The sequence below is a fragment of the Mauremys reevesii genome, linkage group 4 (genome assembly GCF_016161935.1).
Source record: "Mauremys reevesii isolate NIE-2019 linkage group 4, ASM1616193v1, whole genome shotgun sequence".
NCBI classification, from domain to species: domain Eukaryota; kingdom Metazoa; phylum Chordata; order Testudines; family Geoemydidae; genus Mauremys; species Mauremys reevesii.
This window is the reverse complement of record NC_052626.1, coordinates 116483941-116504926: the sequence shown is the minus strand read 5'-3', so window position 1 is coordinate 116504926 and position 20986 is coordinate 116483941. Positions and strand designations below refer to the sequence as shown.

Genomic DNA, 20986 nt, shown 5'->3' with positions numbered 1-20986 from the left:
TCCCATTCTCTAGGTGCTTTTTCCAAAAAGCGGTGAGGGTGACAACAAAGGACCCGGACTATCCAGTTGGGAGGGGAAAACAAAGGAGCAGGACAGAGAGATGGTTAAGGACATCTATCACCTGGCATTTTCAAAAGCCCTATCAGGTGTCCCCTGGGTCCAGACAGATGCTGCTGTTCTTGTTAAGTCTGATGCACAATTAGCTGAGGAGGCATGAGTGAACACACCTCACAGCCACTCCCTTGCTCACATGGCTACAACACAGCTTTAGGCCCCACTGCACAACAATGAAGATACTCCAAAACACCCAGAGTTTGGGTTTGAGTGAGACACAGAGAGCTTGTATTTGTTTGTGGGTTTGGCCAGGCAGGATGAGGACTGTACTTTCCCTAGCTCATGTTCATGTGGTGGATGGAGAATGATGTAACTTGGGATCCCCTTGACCAAATGAGTCCAAATGTGAACCACAGACTCTACCCTGCACCTTCCGCTGGCCTGGCAATTTTCAGGCTTAGCTAATTACACAAGTGGATTTTAAAGCACTTTGAAAACTCAGCTGTTCACTGCAACTGCAACCCAACCCAACCCCACCCCATAATTGAAAAGTGGCCTCAGAGAGAATTCTAAACTAGTACTGTGAGTATAGACGAAGAACCATTTCGCTCTGCGTGGGCATCGCTACAGCTTTCTCATAAAATACAGTTTTATAAAAAGAGAGGAAATTATTGAAAACAATGCAGAGGGGTGAGATTGTGACGGGCTGGATCACAGAAACCCCCTTGGGGCTGCAAACTGATGTGCCAAGACTACTTCTGCCCCTGCCTTTCCTGCCCTGGCAGCTTGGGACTCCAGAACCCTGCCTGGCTGTGCCAGACACGCTTGCTGGCCACAAACACAGACCCAGGTTTGAACCACATCCCACAAACTTCAAACTGAATTGAAAGCCACTTAAGAAGTGTATAAAGCTTATACAGAGTAAACTCATAAATTGTTCATCCTCTATAACACTGATAGAGAGATATGCACAGCTGTTTGCCTCTCCCAGGTATTAATACATACTCTGGGTTAATTAATAAGTACAAAGTGATTTTATTAAATAGAAAAAGTAGGATTTAAGTGGTTCCAAGTAGTAACACACAGAACAAAGTGAATTACACTGGTCTACAATTTTTGAGAAGTCGTCTGCTTCAGAGATAAAATGTGGTATTTATTATGTATTTTGATGTGCTGAATTCAAATATGACAATTAAAACAACTGATTGGCTACTGTTTCTAAGATATTTAAGTTTTTACATTTTATGTCTATGTATATTGTGTAGATAGTAGAGTTTTAATCATAAATTGTAAACGTAGGTCTTTTCATGTGTTTATGGTTGCTTTACATGATAATATTTCACCTGTCCTGTTTATGTAAATCAGCAAAAGGGTTATCTAACTAAAATTTATTATGAAACAAAAGGCAAAAAACTATTATGTACATAGTTTAGTCCTATTCAGTGTCTACTCGGCGCTTCTTGGCTTGTCTCTTGTATTCATTAAATGGAGCATCTCTTGTCACTGTCCAGCAATAGTCTGCAAGCATTGATGGGCTCCATTTGCCCTGATAGCGTTTCTCCATTGTTGCAATGTCCTGGTGAAATCGCTCGCCGTGCTCGTTGCTCACTGCTCTGCAGTTAGGTGGAAAAAAATCTAGATGAGAGAGCAAAAAATGTATCTTTAGTGACATGTTGCAACCAAGGCTTTTGTATGCCTTGAGGAAGTTTTCCACCAACAACCTGTAGTTGTCTGCCTTGTTGTTTCCGAGAAAATTTATTGCCATTAACTGGAAGGCTTTCCATGCCATCTTTTCCTTGCCACGCAGTGCATGGTCAAATGCATCATCTCAAAGAAGTTCACGAATCTGAGGACCAACAAAGACACCTTCCTTTATCTTAGCTTCACTTAACCTTGGAAATTTTCCACGGAGGTACTTGAAAGCTGCTTGTGTTTTGTCAATGGCCTTGACAAAGTTCTTCATCAGACCCAGCTTGATGTGTAAGGGTGGTAACAAAATCTTCCTTGATTCAACAAGTGGTGGATGCTGAACACTTTTCCTCCCAGGCTCCAATGACTGTCGGAGTGGCCAATCTTTCTTGATGTAGTGGGAATCTCTTGCACGACTATCCCATTTGCAGAGAAAACAGCAGTACTTTGTGTATCCAGTCTGCAGACCAAGCAAGAGAGCAACAACCTTCAAATCGCCACAAAGCTGCCACTGATGTTGGTCATAGTTTATGCACCTCAAAAGTTGTTTCATGTTGTCATAGGTTTCCTTCATATGGACTGCATGACCAACTGGAATTGATGGCAAAACATTGCCATTATACAGTAAAACAGCTTTAAGACTCGTCTTCGATGAATCAATGAACAGTCTCCACTCATCTGGATCGTGAACGATGTTGAGGGCTGCCATCACACCATCGATGTTGTTGCAGGCTACAAGATCACCTTCCATGAAGAAGAATGGGACAAGATCCTTTGGACAGTCACGGAACATGGAAACCCTAACATCACCTGCCAGGAGATTCCACTGCTGTAGTCTGGAGCCCAACAGCTCTGCCTTACTCTTGGGTAGTTCCAAATCCCTGACAAGGTCATTCAGTTCACCTTGTGTTATGAGGTCTGGTTCAGAGGAGGAGGATGGGAGAAAATGTGGGTCTTGTGACATTGATGGTTCAGGACCAGAAGTTTCATCCTCTTCCTCTTCCTCGTCTGACTCAAGTGAGAATGATTCTGGTGCATCAGGAACCGGCAATCCTTCTCCGTGGGGTACTGGGCGTATAGCTGATGGAATGTTTGGATAATGCACAGTCCACTTTTTCTTCTTTGACACACCTTTCCCAACTGGAGGCACCATGCAGAAGTAACAATTGCTGGTATGATCTGTTGGCTCTCTCCAAAACATTGGCACTGCAAAAGGCATAGATTTCCTTTTCCTGTTCAACCACTGGCGAAGATTTGTTGCACAAGTGTTGCAGCATATGTGTGGGGCCCACCTCTTGTCCTGATCTCCAATTTTGCAGCCAAAATAAAGGTGATAGGCTTTCTTAACCATAGTGCTTATACTGCGCTTTTGTGATGCAAAAGTCACTTCACCACAAACATAGCAGAAGTTATCTGCACTGTTCACACAAGTACAAGGCATCTCTGCTCACTTTGGCTAAACAGAAATGTGTCCCTTTGCAAAATCAAACACTGACAAATAAGAGAGCACGACACTGTATGATTTCTAGAGCTGATATAGGGCAATTTGTTCAGCAGAGTGATGTAAGCTTCATTATGTCTGCATCATCCATGACTTCTAGGAATAACATGATGCAATTCATATCATGTATGACGCAATACCAGCTTCAGATTGCATCATTCATTGTTTTACCTAAAAAGCAAGTACTGTCCAAACCCAGTCATAGATTTATTCATAGATCCAGTCAAAGATGTATTTTAGTCATTTCTGGTTTAAATTGAGCTCCCTTCCCTTTATAACTCACTTATCCTCCGCTATTCCCAAGTCAAGGGTCGTATATACTGACCCAATAGCATAACTTGAAAATTAGAGCCAATCAACAATTTTAAGCATCATTTTCATTCTCAGTGACCCAGAATTAGTAAAGTTTGACTACATTTATTTCAGAAGCATTTTGGCTGTAGAGCAGTGTTACCAAGCAAAATAAAATAGGACACACAAGTCTATGTCTAATAAAGTAAGAAAACTGAATACAGATAAAACCTCACCCTCAGAGGTGTTCCAGTAAGTGTCCTTTTACAGTCTAGTCTTCTTCTAATCTGGGTCCAGCAATCACTCACACACCCCATAGTTAATGTCCTTTGTTCCAGTTTCCTTCAGGTATCCTTTGGAGGTAGAGAGGCTATCTTTTGAGCCAGCTGAAGACCCCAAATGGAGGTGTCTTCAATGGGCTTCAATAGACTTTCTTTTGTGGGTGGACACCCTTCCCTCCCCCAGTGTAGAATCCAGCTACAAAATGGAAATCTGGAGTCACCTGGGCAAGTAACATGTCCATGCATGACTCAGAACTTGCAGGTAGCAGCCATTGTTCACATGCTACCTTGAACATCCTCAGGTAGACTTCTTATGTGGATTGGAGCCTTCCAAGATCCATTGTCCATTAAGTGCTTCTTGATTGGGCACTTAACTGGCACATTCCTCTCTAAAGAAGCTGACCAAATGCTTTACTAAGGCTACTTAGAAACAAGCAAGTACACAGCCCAATATTCATAACTTCGAATATAAAAATGGTACATGCATACAAATAGGATGAATATATTCAGTAGATCATAAGCTTTACAGAGATATGTTACATGGCATATGTAGCATAAAACATTCCAGTTATGACATATATACATTCATAAGCATATTTCCATAAAGCCTTATGGGGGTGCAACACCACAGAGATGTTTTAGGGAGAGCCCCAGGACTATTGGAGAAATTATTGGGCATAAAATCTGAGCCTCCAATGGATGTGGAGGTGGATTTTCCTAGGCTCTGTCTGCCTCCAGGTGCTTGGAGTGACAGTAATGCCTGGCTGAGGTGTGATTAGCAATGAGAGTGCAGAGAAGGTGTCACCCACCTGTTTCCAAATGCTCCTCATCTCTCATCATTCTCTGGGGAAGATGTAGAGCATATTATGTCTGCTTTTAAAATGTTTCTTCTCTCTGAAGAAGTGTATATTTGTTTCCCTCCATACCAAGGGCAAGTTAGTAGCCATAAACTGGATTTTCAGTAGGTGAATTTGTAGCGATTGAAGCAAGCCATGCAGTAGATTATCCTACTAAACCTGGATTGTTTGATATGGTAACTCCTCTGTCACAGGACTGGGATGGAGCCAATAGGTTTCTGAGTCACAAGGGCCAAATTCTGCCCTCAGTTACATCTGTGCAGCTCTACTGACCCATAGAAGTGACACGTGAACAAGACCCAGGATCTTCCTGCCAGTGCAGGGCTGTTCCTGCAGAAGCCAAAGGGGCTGCACAGGGTGTAACTCAAACTGGAATTTGACCCTAATACACTCTGGGTGACTCTCCCCTGCACTGCCCCACGTCCAGACAGCTGTGTCTGAGTAAGGCTGTGTCTGAGTAAGGCTGGTAAGATGGGGCATCCAGATCCCGCACCAGACATGAAGGGGTTAGAGATCTGCCACGGGTTCAAGTAGCCTTGCGCTGCCGCACCTGCCAGGCAAGTCAAGACTGGAGGGAATCTCAAAGGGGAGAAGCCTGGCCCTGCAGGAGGTGGCTCTGGGAGCAGCACAAGCCTCTAGTCCTCAGCTCCTAGGGTGAGGCCTGACCAAGGGCAGAGCCTGCTCCTATGACTGCAGATGGTCCAGGCACCCTGATAGGAAGGCGAGTTGGGCTAAGAACAGTCACCTCAGGACACTTTCTGGGGGTGCCCAGAGAAGAATGAGCTAGGCTGTGGCTGGCCAGAGGCTCCCTGAGGGAGTCACAGACATGTAGGGCTGGAAGGGACCTCAAGAGGTCGTCTAGTCCCTCCCCACAACTGGGGCAGGGTTAAGATGGGAAAGCCCATGGCACATTGGGACGGGCTGTTTGCTTTTCTTGTGGTTTTATCCTTCTCTGGGCCCTGGAAGGGGTTAGCTGAGGTGGAACCAGCTGGAGAATTGAGTTTCCATTCTTCAGCCTGTACTGCTGACAGCCTGGTGCCAGCTGACGAGGTGCTGGGTGAGTACATGACCCCCCTTGCATGTGGAGGGACCTATGTTTTGGTGCTGTCACACTTTGCTGCTGCTTTGCTCTTCATCCAGCTAGGGTGACACGCTGGGAGTAGGAAATGGAAATGGTCCCACTGCCTGGTGAGTTATGGGTGTTTGACCCCATCTCCCATAACTGCCTATGGCTCCCAGAACGCCTTTCCTGACTTTTCACAATCCATTACTGTGCCAACAACTGTCGTATAAGTCCCCCAAGGGCATCAAAACTGCAAAGATAGACTCCGTTCTCTGTGGATACAGGGTAAAACTGCCCTGAAAGTAGACAGCTAGTGTGGAAGCACTGCACCATGGCACTCTGCCCAGACACCATCACTGCAGCACTTTTGCTAACCAGCAAACCAGCAAACAGTTGCTATATGTCCTACTGGGCTCCAGCAAACACTCTCCACTGAGTTTTCCTGCCCAATTCCCACTTGTGTCTCCCTACCACCCCCTTACTAGCTTCTTCAGCTCCTTTTCGATCTCCTCATTCCTATCCTGCTGCATCAGCTCCTCTTCCTGCCTCTGCTCCCCTGCCTTCTGGAGTCCACACCCTGCTCCCTGCCCCAGTTGCACTGGCTCCCTGGCATCACCTCCCTCTGGGTCTGTACCTATATCCACACACCTGCATGTGCTGCTTTAAACATTTCATCTTCCCTTTACACTCTATCCCCATCCCTCAATTCCACTGGCACCTGCCACTGATTTCCCTTCTCTCTGTGACATTGTTCAGGAAGGAGTAAATTCAGATCCCTTGTGGGGCAAGGCTGTGAGCAGTGGCTTATTCCTACTGCCAGCCCTTAACACACAGTGGGGGACTCCAGCACTGAAGTTTAATCACCTGCTATTGTGAGGTAATGGGCCCTGCATGAGAACTCTGTGCACAGGAATGGCCTCTTCCTTATCAGGCAGGGTAAGAACTTGCTCCTGATACAGAACACTGCTGATCTTGTCAGGAACCCCACCCCTTCTCTTCACAACTTGGGTTTATTCTGAGCAATTCAGAATGTGGAATTTGATCCTTGTTTGATCCTCCTCACAGGTGATCAAGTGCCCTTGGGGCTAAAATGAATTCCATAGTTCTCTCAGTGATGATGATGAAGGAGGCCATGTTTCCCCTCAACATTTCCACGATTTCTGAGAAACATGCTTTTGAAACAAGACGGCCTCTTTCATGAAGTGATAGGGATTCCGGGGTTGGTGCTGCTAACTGGACAACTGCTGAGCTCCAGAGATCGAAGGTGTCCAGCCTAGATTCTTGTGAAATACCTATTCTGCTTGGTGCATGTTTCCCTTCTGGGAGGGCCTATGGGGGTGAAACTCATGGTGATTGGTAGAGGGTGGTGGGAGGTTTTTTAGAGGGGTTACACAACCTCTTCTGGAAGGGTCTCCCCACCGCTGAACTTGCCCTGATTAGCCAAACCCTGCTTTCAGGGAGATCCTATGGGAGTGAAACCCACTCCAATTGGTAGAGGGAGACGTTCTTAGAGGGGTCACATGGACATCTTCCTGATGGGTCATCCTGCCCCAGAACTTGCCCCTTTTAGTCACATCCCTTATTGGGGAAGTCCTACAGGGGTGAAACCCACTCTGATTGGTGGAGGGCAGTGGGAAGAGTTTTTGGGGGTGGGAGGTATCACATGCTGTGATGTTATTGATATAATCTGGGACCATATAGAACATGGTTGCAACCAAGGTCCTGTAGTGGCACCAAATCTTATGTAAAGGGGGTCTTATAAGGTGTCTAAGACCAGGTTATGAGTTGCTGGTTAAGATTATGCTGTCTGTATGCGTGTGTCATTTTGTAGTTGAAGTTATGAATATTGGCTCTGTACTGTCTGTATTTCAAACATATGCTGTGCTTCTGGGTGACACCCCAGACAAGTTGGTGTTAGCTCTGCGCAGCCTGCTTGATGGCCCATTAAGGACCATTAGCTATACAATTGACCCATGGAGAGGAGGCAGATACGCCTTGTAACTCAGCAATGTATGCAGGAACTTGCCCATGTGACTGTCCAGACTCCATTTTGCTTTAATTTTCCACATTAAGAACAAAGAGGTGTTCTTATACCTGGAAAAGACTATAAAAGGCTGATGCCTCATCTCCATCTTGTCTTCAATCCTGCTTCTTACCTCTGAAGGGACTTTTCTACAAACTGAAGCTCTGAACAAAGGACTGAATGATCATCCCAGCGGGGGATGTACTCCAGAGGCTTGATTTAAACCTGCAGTTTATTTCATCAGTGCTACAAGCCTGAACCGAGAACTTTGCCATTACTGCATGTAATTGATTCCATTTAACCAATTCTAACTCTCATCTATATCTTTTTCCTTTTATGAATAAACCTTTAGATTTTAGATTCTAAAGGATTGCCAACAGCGTGATTTGTGGGTAAGATCTGATCTGTATATTGACCTGGGTCTGGGGCTTGGTTCTCTGGGATCAAGAGAACCTTTTTTCTTTTACTTGGGTGTTGGTTTTCATAACCATTCATCTCCAGGACGAGTGGCACTGGTAGTTTTACTGGGAAACTGGAGCATCTACGGGAATTGCTTGTGTGACTTGTGGTTAGTCAGTGGGGTGAGACCAAAATCCTCTATGTCTGGCTGGTTTGGTTTGCCTTAGAGGTGGAAAAAAACCCAGCCTTGGGATGTAACTGCCATGTTTTAAGCAATTTGTCCTGAATGGGCACTCTCAGTTGGGTCCCACTACCAGAACCAGCATCGTTACACATGCTACCCCTTATTTCTGGCCATTTGTCAATCTTGACCCTAGAAGTAATACCCCAGGTAAGGGGCTTACAGTGACAGGTGGGTCAGGCTTTAGGGGTCAGGATAGGCAGTTACATCCCAAGGCTGGGTTTTGAATGTTTGTTTGACATTGTGCCCCTAAACTACTGAGGGGAATTAATCATTGAAACAGCTTACCACAGGCTGTGGTGGTGCCTCCATCACTGGCAATTTTTCAATCAAGAGTGGATGTTCATTGAAAAAATCTGCTTTGGTTCAAACAGGAATTATTTGGGGGAAGTTCTCTGCCCTGTGAGCTTCTGGCCTTAGATAAGGGCTAGGGAACCTTTTTTCTATCAGGGGCCATTGACCCACGGAAAAATCAGTGTAGGGCCACCCATAGCCCTGCAGAGAGAGGGAGGAGGCTTGGAGCTTCCCCTAGGCTCTGGGTGGGGCCAGAAATGAGGGGTTCAGGGTACAAGATGGGGCTGCAGGCTTGGGCAGGGAGTTGGGGTGCAGGAGGGGGTGAGGACTCCAGCTGCCGGTGCAGGCTTTGGGCTGGAGCCAAGGGGTTTGGAATGTGGGAATAGGCTCAGGGCTGGGGCAGGGGATTGGGGTACAGGAGAGGATTCAGCTCTGGCTGTGGGGGTTGGAGGTGTGTTAGGAGGTTTGGGATGCAGGTCACTGGCTGGGAGTTTGGGTGTGGGAGAGGGCTAAGGGCTGGGACAGGGGGTTGGGGTGCAGGTCGGGGTGTAGGATCTGGGATGGAGTTTGGGTTCAGGAGGGGACTCTGGATGGGGGTGCAGGAGCGGATATGGGATGCAGGCTCTGACCAGGAGGCACTTACCTTGGGATCCCTGCCTGCCCTGGCCCTGCGTTGCTCTATTTCTCCTGAAATGGACAGCATGTCTGGCCCCAGGCTGAGGTGTCCGGCAGCTCTGCTCGTTACACACTGCCTGTGCTTGCAGGCACCAGCCCCGCAGCTCTCATTGGCTGGGAACCACAGCCAATAGGAGCTGCGGAGGCTGCTCTGGGGGAGGTGTGCAGAGAGTCACTGAATTCCCCTCCACCTGTAGGAGCTGCAGGGACATGCCGGGGAGTCGACATTTACAGCTCCAGCCCTACTGAGGGCATGCTGAAGCTCGGGGTGTCTGGCCTGTGGCACAGAGACTTGCCGTGGGCTATATGAAATGAAGCAGCAGGATGGAGGTTCCCCACCCCACCTTAGACCCTATGAATAATTGGTTGATTGGACATAAAACTAAACGGACAATTTTCTGCTTGCTCCTACATTTGTCTTCTCCTGGTGGGAAGTTCATTAGTCTAGATTCTTCCTCACCCTTGTAAATCTCCTCCAGGATTATTTAGGGGGCTAAGAATTGGAAGGTCTGAGTTGGGGGTCTTTACTAAATGATGCAGTAAAGAAGCACATGGGGGATGCTTTGGTGGCGTCTCTTCAGCACTGTGGGCCTTGACAGGCATAATGAACTCAATGGTCCCTTCAGAGAAAAAAAAATAAGGGCCCACCATGGAAATATCTAGGCACTTGCGTAGCTTTGCTCTGGTGAGCAGTCTGGTTGAAATCAATCCATTCATCTGAATAAAGCTCAGTGCGTGGATTGTTGTTTTTCACAAGAGAGGGTGATGAAACTAAACAGACAATTTGCCGTGAGATGATAAATGGCCAGCCGCAAACAGAAACATCTGCTCCTTTCTACCTTCCTGCTGTTCTGACCCCAGACTCACTCCTCCCTCCTGTCTCCTCACCACAGAGTCCCCCACCAGTCACCTACTCCCACCTTCCATTGCAGTTCATTTGCTCCCCCTCCGACATACACAGAAAATCTTTTATCTCTGTAGTGGTGTTAAATTTACTCACCACAAAAAGTGACTGGCCACTCCGCAGAGAATGAAAAAACAGAGTTTTTCTCAAGGCTTGTCTTCACATACATCAGTGCAGCTGCACCACTGTAGTGCTTTAGTGAAGATGATACTAAGCTGACAGGAGAACTTCTCCTGTGGCGTAGTTAATCCATCTCCTCAAGAGAAAGTAGCTATGTCAAAAGAGGAAGCTGTCCTGCCGACACAGTGCTGTCTACATGGAGGGTTAAGTCGGTCGGTGTAACTACATTACTCAGCAGTGTGGATTTGTCACACCCCTTAGTGACATAATTATACCAATCTAAGTGTGTAGTGCAGACCTGGCCTCACTCATCCTCTGTCTCTCTAGCAGTCTCTGTGGATCCCGTTGAATGGACGTGTTTGTCTATCAGGCAAGTGAGGTGTAAAGCACTCAGGGTAGGAATCAGGTGCCACGTGGGGCTGAGTTGAGGTGGGTTAAACCTTGAGCTAGTTTCCTTTCCCCCACAAATGAGGGTAGACCTTGGTTTTTGCTCCCTTTCCTCTCCTAAATCCCAGCCTCTGAGGGGACTGGGTTGGCCCAGGAGGCATTGCTGGAGGGGCCGACTTAGCTAGCACTGCTGGGGAGGAGTGGTTAGAGCAGGGGTGGCCAACCTGAGCCCGAGAAGGAGTCAGAATTTACCAATGTACATTGCCAAAGAGCCACAGTAATATGTCAGCAGTCCCCCATCCCTCAGCCCCCTCCCACTCCCACCACACCCCACCCACCCCACCCCACCCAAACCCTCCTCTCTCCCTCCCTCCCCCTTAGCTGTTTCATGGCATGCAGGGGAGAGAGCAGGAGGGGGGGGGAGGGAGGAGGGGAGGGCAAGGGGAGAGGGGGGGGGGGGGGTGGGTTGGGGTGGGGACAGGGCAGGGAGCAGGAGAGAGGAGGAGAGCAGCCTCGCACATTGGAATTGTTGCCGCCTGCTGTAGCCCCAGCCTAGAGTGCAAGCCTATACAAGGAGCTGCATGGCTCTGAAGAGCTGCTGCATGTGGCTTCTGGGTTGTTAGTCTCTCAGTTAGAGAGTAGAGCTGTTAGTTTGTCAGTTCTGTGGAGGACTGGGAGGCCCTGCGGCCCCTGGTCTAAATATAGGAGGAGGGGGGAGGGAGGGTTTATGGGGTTATGCCAGAGGATGGTGTCAGGAACAGATGAAGAGATGAAATGTTGTTTTTTCCCTTTCCTGGGGGCTTGGGGGGGGGGGGGTATGGGCTGTCTACTGCATGAGAGAGAGGCCAAAAAAAATGTGGAGGGGAGGGAGAGGAGTTCTCTTTCTTTCTCAAAACTACTTTTTTTTTTTTTTTTCTTTCATTCTCAGGTTTTTTTCTTTTTTTTTCATTTTTTTTTGCCTCTGATGCTCTCCAATTTGTCCATATCTTTCCTAAAGCATGGCACCCAGGACAGGACACAGTACTCCAGCTGACACCTCATCAGTGCTGAGTAGAATGGGACAATCACCTCCTCTGTCTTATATATGATATTCCTATTAATGCACCCCTTTTTCGCAACTCCATTCCATTGTTGACTCCTATTCAATTTGTGATCCACTATAACCACCAGAACTCTACTGCCGCCTAGCCAGTTATTCCCCATTTTATAGTGGTGGATTTGATTTTTTTTCCTTCCTAAGTGACATACTTTGGACTTACCTTTATTGAGTTTCATCTTGATGAATTCAGACCTATTCTCCAATTTGTCAAGGTAGTTTTGAATTCTAATCTTGTCCTCCAGTGTGCTGGCAGCCCCACCCAGCTTGGTGTCATCTACACATTTTATAAGCATACTCTCCACTCCATCATCAAAGTCATAATGAAAATATTGAACAGTACTGGACCCAGGACTTATGCCTGTGGAATCTCACTAGAATGCCCTTTCAGTCTGACAGTGAACCATTGATAACTACTCTTTGAATGCTGTCTTTAAACCAGTTATTCACCCATCTAATAGTAATTTCATCTAGACCATATTTCTGTTGTTTGCTTATGAGAAACTTATGTGGGACTGAGTCAAAAGCCTTACTAAAATCAAGATATATCATGTCTACTGCTTCTCCCCTATCTCCTAGGCCAGTCAAAGAAGGAAACTAGGTTGATTTAGCATGATTTGTGTATGACAAATCCATGCTTGCTATCAGTTATTACCCTACTATCTCTCAGTTGCTTATATAGTAATAGTTTAATAATTTGTTCCAGTATCTTTTCAGGTATTGAACTTAAGCTGGGTCATCTTTGTTCCCCCTTTTAAAGACAGGTACTATGTTTCCCTTCTCCTGTCCTCTGGGACCAAAACTGTCTTCCATGACTTCTTGAAGAGAATTTCTAGCCATTTCAAGATTGGGTCAGGTAGTTTGTTAAGTACCCTATGATGGATTTCATCAGGCCCTGTCCACTTGAATACATGTAACAGATCTAAACATTATTTGACCTGTTCTTTCCCTATTTTGGCTTATGTTCCTTCCCTCTTGTTGATATTAATTGTTTTGAGTATCTGGTCACCATTACCCAAGACTGAAGTAAAATAGGAATTGAACACCTCAGCCTTCTTCATGTCATCGGTTATTAGCTCTCCTTCCCTGCTTAGTAGAGGACCTGCACTTTCCTTCATTCTTCTCTGGTTTCAAATGTATTTATAGAATCACTTCTTATTGCCTTTTATGTCCCTTGCTAGGTGTAATTAACTGTATGCCTTAGCCTTTCAGATTTTGTCCGTACATGCTTGTGCTATTCTTTTGTACTCCTCCTTGGCATTTTGTCCATCTCTCTACTTTTTGTAGGATTCCTTTTTGATTTTCAGATCATTAAAGAACTCCTGATGGAGCCATATTGGTCTCTTACTATTCTTCCTGTCTTTCCTTCACATCAGGACATAGGTGCTGCCTCCATGGGTGTTCCAGGGCTGGAACACTCACAGAAAAAATGGTGGGTGCTCAGCAGCCCGCCCAATCAGCGCCTTCCCCTTCCCCACAGTGCCTCCTACCTGCTGGCAGCCCCGATGATCAGCATCTCCTAGCCACTGCAATCAGCTGTTTTGCAGTGTGCAGGAGGTGCTGGTGGGGAAGGGGGAGAAGCAAGGGCAGGGCACGCTTCGGGGAAGAGGATGGAAAGGGTAAGGAAGAGGCAGGGCAGAGTCAGAGTGGGGGATGGAAGAGGCAAAGCAGGGGTGGGGCCTTGGGGGAAGTGGTGGAATGTGGAGAGGGCCTGGGGCAGAGCCAGAGGGGAGCACGCCCACAGCACATTAGACAGTCAGCGCCTCTGCATCAGGATAATATGCAATTGTGCCTTTAATATTGCCTCTTTGAGAAAGTGACAGCTCTCCTGAAAAGGTTTTTCCCTTAGATTGTCTCTCCATAAGACTTTGGCTACCAGTTCTCTGAGTTCATTAAAATCTGGGTTTTTTTTAGTCTATTGTCCTTTTTCTGCTGCTGTCACTCCCTCCTTTCCTTAGAAACATGAAATCTACCATTTCATGCTCACTTTCACCAAAATTGCTTTTCACCTTCAGATTTGCTATCACTACCTCCCTGTTGGTCAAAACAAGTCTAAAATGGCTGTTCCGCTGGTTACTTTCTCCACTTTCTGAAACAAAAAGCTGTCTCCAGTACACTTGAAGACATTAACTGGAGATTTTTTGTTTTGCCATATTACTTTTCCTACAGATGTCTGGGTAGTTAAAGTCCCCCATTGCTACCAAGCCTTTTCTTATGGATAATTCTGTTATTTGTTTTGAAATGCTTCATCCACCTACTCTTCTTGATTTGGAAGAGAAATATAGGAGGCAGTTGTAGAACTTATCTTTATTTTTGTCAGTAGGTTTCTCTATCTGAGCATCACATTGTGTAATTGACATCTGTAGGAATTTGGGTTGGAATCTAACATATATGATACATTGGTTCCCAGATGGTAAGTGCTTTTTCCGCAGAATCTGTCATAATGTGTACTACTCCCTCTGAGTGTACATTATCACTATGACCGGAATAGATTAGATGTTTCTTTTCTTGTTGGAAATGCTTCTTATCTGCACCAGTCAGTCACTGATGCCCAGGATTTCAAGTCCATAACTCTATCTCCCTCATGATCTGCGAGATCTTTTATGTTTATCAATTATGTTCTAGTAACTGACTCTGAAGTGTTTTCTTGCTGTCAGCATCAAGCTTTTTCGGATCCTGTCTTCCAGAGACTGGCCTTCACCTAGAACCTTCATGCAGCACACGGAATCAGCAGAGTTCTCTACTGAGCAGCCATGTCTGCCAGAACAGTAGCCAGGTTCCATTTCTATAACCAAGGAACTTTTTAAGAATACATTCTATTACGACATGATACAATATTTATTACATTATACTAGGTGTATATAGGGTCAATTATTTTATATGGCATATTTTATATTTGGAAAAGCACCTAGAGCAGTGGAGCAACATTTGCATTAGAAGGAAAATAATTTTAAATACTGTTATCTGGTAGAAGCTGAAAACGGAGTTCTTATAGGCCCTATACTGCAAAGACTTATATGTGTGCTTTAACTGTAAGTAGCTGTAGAAATATAGGCCCACATTACATTTGGGTGAGCTATGGTTTTAAATTGAGCTGGGATATTAGCATGAGCCATTGGTCCAAAGCATGTGACCAAAAAGAATAAGATCATGAGAGAGCAGGTGTTGTGTTAAACTTGCAGGGACCTTTTGAAATACCAGTGTTATCTTTATTTATGGTTTGGGCTGAAGTAATAGAAATAAAACAGGGTTAAACTGGGAACCAGGTGTAGTAAATAATTGACTAGGTAATAAACTCCTTCTTCTGGGCTTAGCTAAAGTCTGATAATTAGCAATGACATCACTGATTAAAGGGTATTAAAAAGTAAACTCTCAAACAGTTCTTTGTTAATACCTGCCTAAACCAAGTTGAAGCCGACCAATATGGACTAAGCACTCTGGGTTTAGCCTGTTTGTAAGTATCTTAATTTTTGTTTACTGTTTGGATGTAGCAAATTACTTATTTTTTAGGCTTTTGAGACATGATGAGAGTAATTGTGTGAATTCTGTTCAATCTTTGGATTTAGTAAAGGCATTTATGGTTAAATTAGTGTCATGGTAGTACCCTGCATAAATACTAATTATTCCAACAGTAGCTCCACTGACTACTGTTGGAATACAGTACTGTTTATGCACTACTTACACAGCATAAAGTTAAGCAGGTACATAAAAGCCTCTGTAGGATTGGGATCTAAATGAGCTCTGCTCTCAGCTTCCACCTGATGCTTTTATTTAAAATATAAGTAAGACTTTGCAGAACAAGGGCCGTAGTGTGTCTCCATTGGGAATGCTGGCTCTCTAGTGCTGTTTGTCACTGCTGTGTGTCTCTGGCAAACAACGACAAGCTGCCGTGTTCTATAATTTTTCAAACCTGTTTCTAGTCCCCCTGTTCCCCACACAAACATCATGTGCACCTTGCACTGATGGCTGCTTTGTAACACTCATCGCAGCTTCCAGGCACTTGCAGGTTTAAACTGGTGTAAATGGTGGGTTCTCTGTCACTTGAAATCATGATCTGAGGCTGTCAGTACCTCAGGCAGAGGTTAGGGGTCTTTGACAGGAGAAGGGTGGATGAGATTATGTGGCCTGTGATGTGAAGGAGGTCAAACTGGATGATGATGATGGTCCCTTCTGGCCTTAAAGATGATGCAAGCAGGGGCTTGGCAACTTCCTGTTTGTGGTTGAAGGCATAGGCGGCAGGTTTGTATAATTTTTGGTGGGGCCCAAAATGGTGGTGCCCCCCCGCTCCCGCCCTGTAAGCCGATATAAAATGAAGCTACAACGCGTCAGCGCCACAAGATTACAAGGGTCAATTAAAAGTGGAAAGTCAGAAGCAGCACTTGCCTACTTCAATATACAGTATTATATTTTGTTGCACCTGTTGTGATGAAGTGGGAATGTTCTTAATATTTTCTCTGAATACTGTGTGGGTGCCTCAGTTTCCCCTGCAAGATGCCAACTGAAGGTGTTGGGGACAAAGAGATCAGGTGGCCTCCTTGTCCGGAAGAGACACAGAGGCCAGAGGAGGGAGTGTAAGTTTGGAGCTGGCTGGGGAAATGGGGAGAGACCCAGAACTTGGTTCTGGGCTCCCCACCCCGCAAGATGGACCTGACCGAGGGGTTCTGTTTTCTGTACCAACAAGCTCTGTTTAAACTGTGTTCCCATCATCTAATAAACCTTCTGTTTTACAGTCTGGCTGAGAGTCACATCTGACTGCGGAGTTGGGGTGCAGGGACCTCTGGCTGCCCCAGGAGCCCGCCTGGGCGGACTCACTGTGGAAAGTGCATGGTGTGGAAAGGCTGAATGCTCTGAGGTCAGACCCAGGAAGGTGTAAGCTTCTTGCCCTGGAGACAGTCTGCTCAGAGAGGAGGCTCCCCCAGAGTCCTGACTGGCTTTGAAGGAGTGGTTCCAGAGCATCCCAGCATCCCCTTCCACCCCATGCTCTTCCCAGAAGTCCGCACAGGCACTAACACTCCCTCCTCTGGCCTTTGTCAAGAAGGCTAACAGCATTTTGGGCTGTATAAGTAGGGGCATTGCCAGCAGATCGAGGGACATGATCATTCTCCTCTATTCAACATTGGTGAGGCCTCATCTAGAGTACTACGTGCAGTTTTGGGCCCCACATTGCAAGAAGGATGTGGAAAAATTGGAAAATCCAGTGGAGGGCAACAAAAATGATTAGGGGGCTGGAGCACATGACTTCTGAGGAAAGGCTGAGGGAACTGGGATGGTTTAGTCTGCAGAAGAGAAGAATGAGGGAGGATTTGATAGCTGCTTTCAACTACCTGATAGGGGGTTACAAAGAGGATGGATCTAGACTATTCTCGGTGGTAGCAGAGGACAGAACAAGGAGTAATGGTCTCAAGTTGCAGTGGGGGAGGTTTAGGTTGGATATTAAGAAAAAACTTTTTCACTAGGAGGGTGGTGAAACACTGGAATGGGTTACCTAGGGAGGTGGTGGAATCTCCTTCCTTAGAGGTTTTTAAGGCCCGGCTTGACAAAGCCCTGGCTGAGATGATTTAGTTGGGAATTGGTCCTGCTTGAGCATGAGGTTGGACTAGATGACCTCCTGAGGCCCCTTCCAACCCTGATATTCTATGATACTCTAAACTGACCACCAAATTTAAGTTGTGTGTTTTTCCCGTCAGGTGAGGATTCTGGGGCAGGGCTGGGGATAAGGAACTTGGGGTGCAGACAGGCTGCCCCAGGGCTAGGGCCAAAGAGGACTCCCCTCCACCCTCCCTGGCAGCAGCAAGCTCCAGGGGAGGGACCCCTCCTCTCCCCCGCAGTTCACTGCACATGCTCCTAGGTCCCTCTCAGGTCCAGAAAGCCCACTCGCCTCTCCTATGGTGGGTACCGAGGGGGGAGGTTGCCATCACATGTGGCCTCCCCTGCTGCCACCCCTCACCATAGCCTCACTGGGGATGGGGCTGCCCCTTGCCCAGCATAGTGCAGGAGTGGGGACTGTAGGGTGGTAGCTGGGGAGGGGCACAGTATCACAAAATTCACCCAAGCCCCAGCTGCACAGGTCTAGGAAGCTCCCCTCCCCAGTGGTGTAGCCAGGTTCTAACATCAGGGGGAGCGAACACGTAAAAAAAAATGCCAGCCAACATATCCAATTACTAATCAGGTAGTTCTATAACAGGCTATAACAGGCTGCCCTGGACCCCATCACCCCCTGAAGCACAAGGTAGGGGTAGGCACCACCATGTTGTGCAACAAACACTTGACAAAATTACTGGACTTAGTGATGGACAATGCGGGCAGGTGGGTATTATGTCATTCAATCATTCAACCCATAAAATTGCACACATTTTGCCTCAGTGAAATTAAATATCCAGAGAATTACTGGGCCTGTGATGATGATGATGACCAGGGCTTGCTCACCTGTGGGTCCCGCTCCCTGTGCTGTGGAGGCACAGCCAGGCAGGTCTGCATCTGCAGGCAGGCACCCTGCCTCAGGTGCAGCTCCCGTGGGCCCTGATAGCCACTAGACTGGGAGCCTCCCGGCCAATGGAATGGGCTGGGCTGGGCTGGGGGGCGGAAGGCAAAGGGGGAGATTGTAGGGAGCTTTGGAGGAGAGGAGGCAGTGGGGGAGGGGAGCGGGCTGGCACAAAGGGGAGGGCTCTCTGGAGAGGAGTGACAGGGGCACAGGGGTCATTGGGAGTCTCTCGAGGGGGCAGAGGGTTGTGTGGGTCTCTGTGGGGCAGGGGGCTGTGATGGACGGAGCCAGCTGCAACCTGGGTCTGCTCTGCGGGGGGTGTTGCTATAGTCCCCTCAGGAAGCTCCCCCCATCCTGTGTATTTTATACCAGCCCCGGGGTGCCCATTGCTGCTCCTTTGCCCGCCCATGGCTCCATCTGTCTGTCCCCACAACCCCCCCAGCTGTGTCTGTTTGGCCCCACCAACGCCCCCGGCTGTGTCTTTGTGTCTGTCTGTCCCCACTACCCCCGGCTGTGTGTGTCTGTGTCACAACCCCCCCCTGGCTGTGTCCTTGTGTCTGTCTGTCCCACAACCCTCAGCTGTGTCTGTCTGGCTGCCCCCACCACCGCCGGCTGTGTCTGTCTGTCCCCAGCTGTGTGTGTTTGTCCCCACCAACCCCCCCTCCCCGGCTGTGTCTCTGGCTCAGGCTGCCCCCACAGCTCACCGGCTGAGTCTGTCTGACAGGGACAGACCCTGCTGCTGCTCAGCTCAGGGCTCAGACGCTGCCGGTGGCTCGCTCCCCCTCCCTGCTGTGGAGGCGCGGCCAGGCAGCTCCAGCACTGCCCCCGGCAGCTCCCATTGGCTGGGGTTCCCGGCCAATGGGGTGTGAGCACAGTTGCTGCTGAGGGCTCTCCCGGGAGCTGCCGCTGCCGTGAGAACGCTCGGCATTGCAACTGGGGACCCCAAAAGCACAGGGCCTGGGGCCGAAACATTGCTGGAGCTGGGCCCACCTTCTGGATTATTGGTGGGTCCTGGGCTCCACGGGCCCATAGAACTCGCCGCCCCTGGTTGAAGGCATTTGGCTCATTTAAGACCATATCCTGGCCAAGTCAGAGTCAACCACTTCAGTTTTGCTCCTTTCTTTTTTCACCCTCTCAGGTCCTTTTTCACATGCACAGTAGCTGACAAAGTCTGAAAGTGCCACTTCACTGAACTGAAAGCACAAAAGCTTACATTAGTGACCAAACGTATACAACTAGCCCAAACGAAACTCACTGTGTGCATGTCTACCCCGCAGCCAGGAGGTATAATTCCCAATAAAGTATTCAGACATGCACCAGCTCTGCTTGAGCTAGTATCCCAGGGCAATCCTGCCCAACACCCTGGGTACATATTTGGGTGGCTAGTCCAAGCTACTGCCTAGGGCCATCAAGGCCACACTGCTATTTTTAGCACACTAGCGTGAGCAGAACTTCTACATCTCTGTCTACCTGCACTGGAAAGCATGTTCCCAGCTGCAGTGTGGACATGTCCTCTATCACAAGCTACTTACTCCCATCCTCCCTTATGTTCCCTCCATGTGCAGAGAAGAGGAACAGAACATTGTAAGATAGTTTCTTCTTTCACAGCTTATCAATAAAAATGAGAAGAGTTTATTTTAAGCTGAGTGAGCAGACAAAAAACAGGAGCTGCTTGAAAATGTGAACATGTTTTCTGTTGCAACAATTGTCAGCTTCCTTTTGGGGGTGAATTTAAAAAGGTTAATTCACCCCAAACCAGCTTTCTTCAGCGATGCAGGTTAAGCACAGACTGCATTATATTGCAGTTGAACTAAATCATAGTAGATACAGCTTTACAAAGCGATTCTAAATCTCTTATTAGGAGAGAAGAGGAGGTCTGAATTATTTGTTTCCTTCTAGAAATACTGTGGCTGTAATCTCATAATTGTATCTTTATTCAATCTCCAGATACATGTCTTGTATTTAAACCTTAAGGAAGAAAAGTGTTCTAAATTTTGTTCTATTTTGCAAACATATTTGCAGATCTACGCATGGGAAAGAGAACAAAGAGAACATTATAGTTCTAATGTAAACATATGGAGGAAGTTGGCATTGAGAAAATCACTTAAAGGAGGACTTCAGTCCCTCTGCTGTGAACTTTATTGTTTGAATTCCCTCACCAAACACAAAACAGTGACTCTCCCTAAGCAATTGGAATAGTCTAATTCCCTCCTCCCCCACAAAAACAAAAAACCAACTCTTTAGTAAAGTGTTTAAGGGAAACATTTAAAAAAACTCCTTTTGGAAGTTTTGACCCAACTTTTGTTTTACCTCTCTAGCTAATGAATAGCAGATATCACAAACACCCAACTCTCTCACACATTCACTGGAATCTCTCAGACATGGGCCAATTTCAAATACACACAAAAATATAAGGAATTTTTAATTGATTTCCCACTGTTGATCATAATTGAAAATTTATGTTCCAGCAAAGGTGGGTGAATAAACTCTCAGAAGCAGCAACCCTCTGGGATACAAGGTTTGTTCCAACTCACTCAACGAACTCCGCTGCACCAGTGCTCATAATGGCGACTGTGAGCTGCACATTCCCTGGGTGCCTCTAGCCAGGGCTTGCCTGGTTTTTGACAGGG

At 46.9% G+C, this 20986-nt stretch overlaps 1 pseudogene; it reads left to right on the top strand.

The window, feature by feature from the left end:
* Positions 1–20986, top strand: part of LOC120403834 — a 282366-nt pseudogene that overhangs the window by 152908 nt on the left and 108472 nt on the right.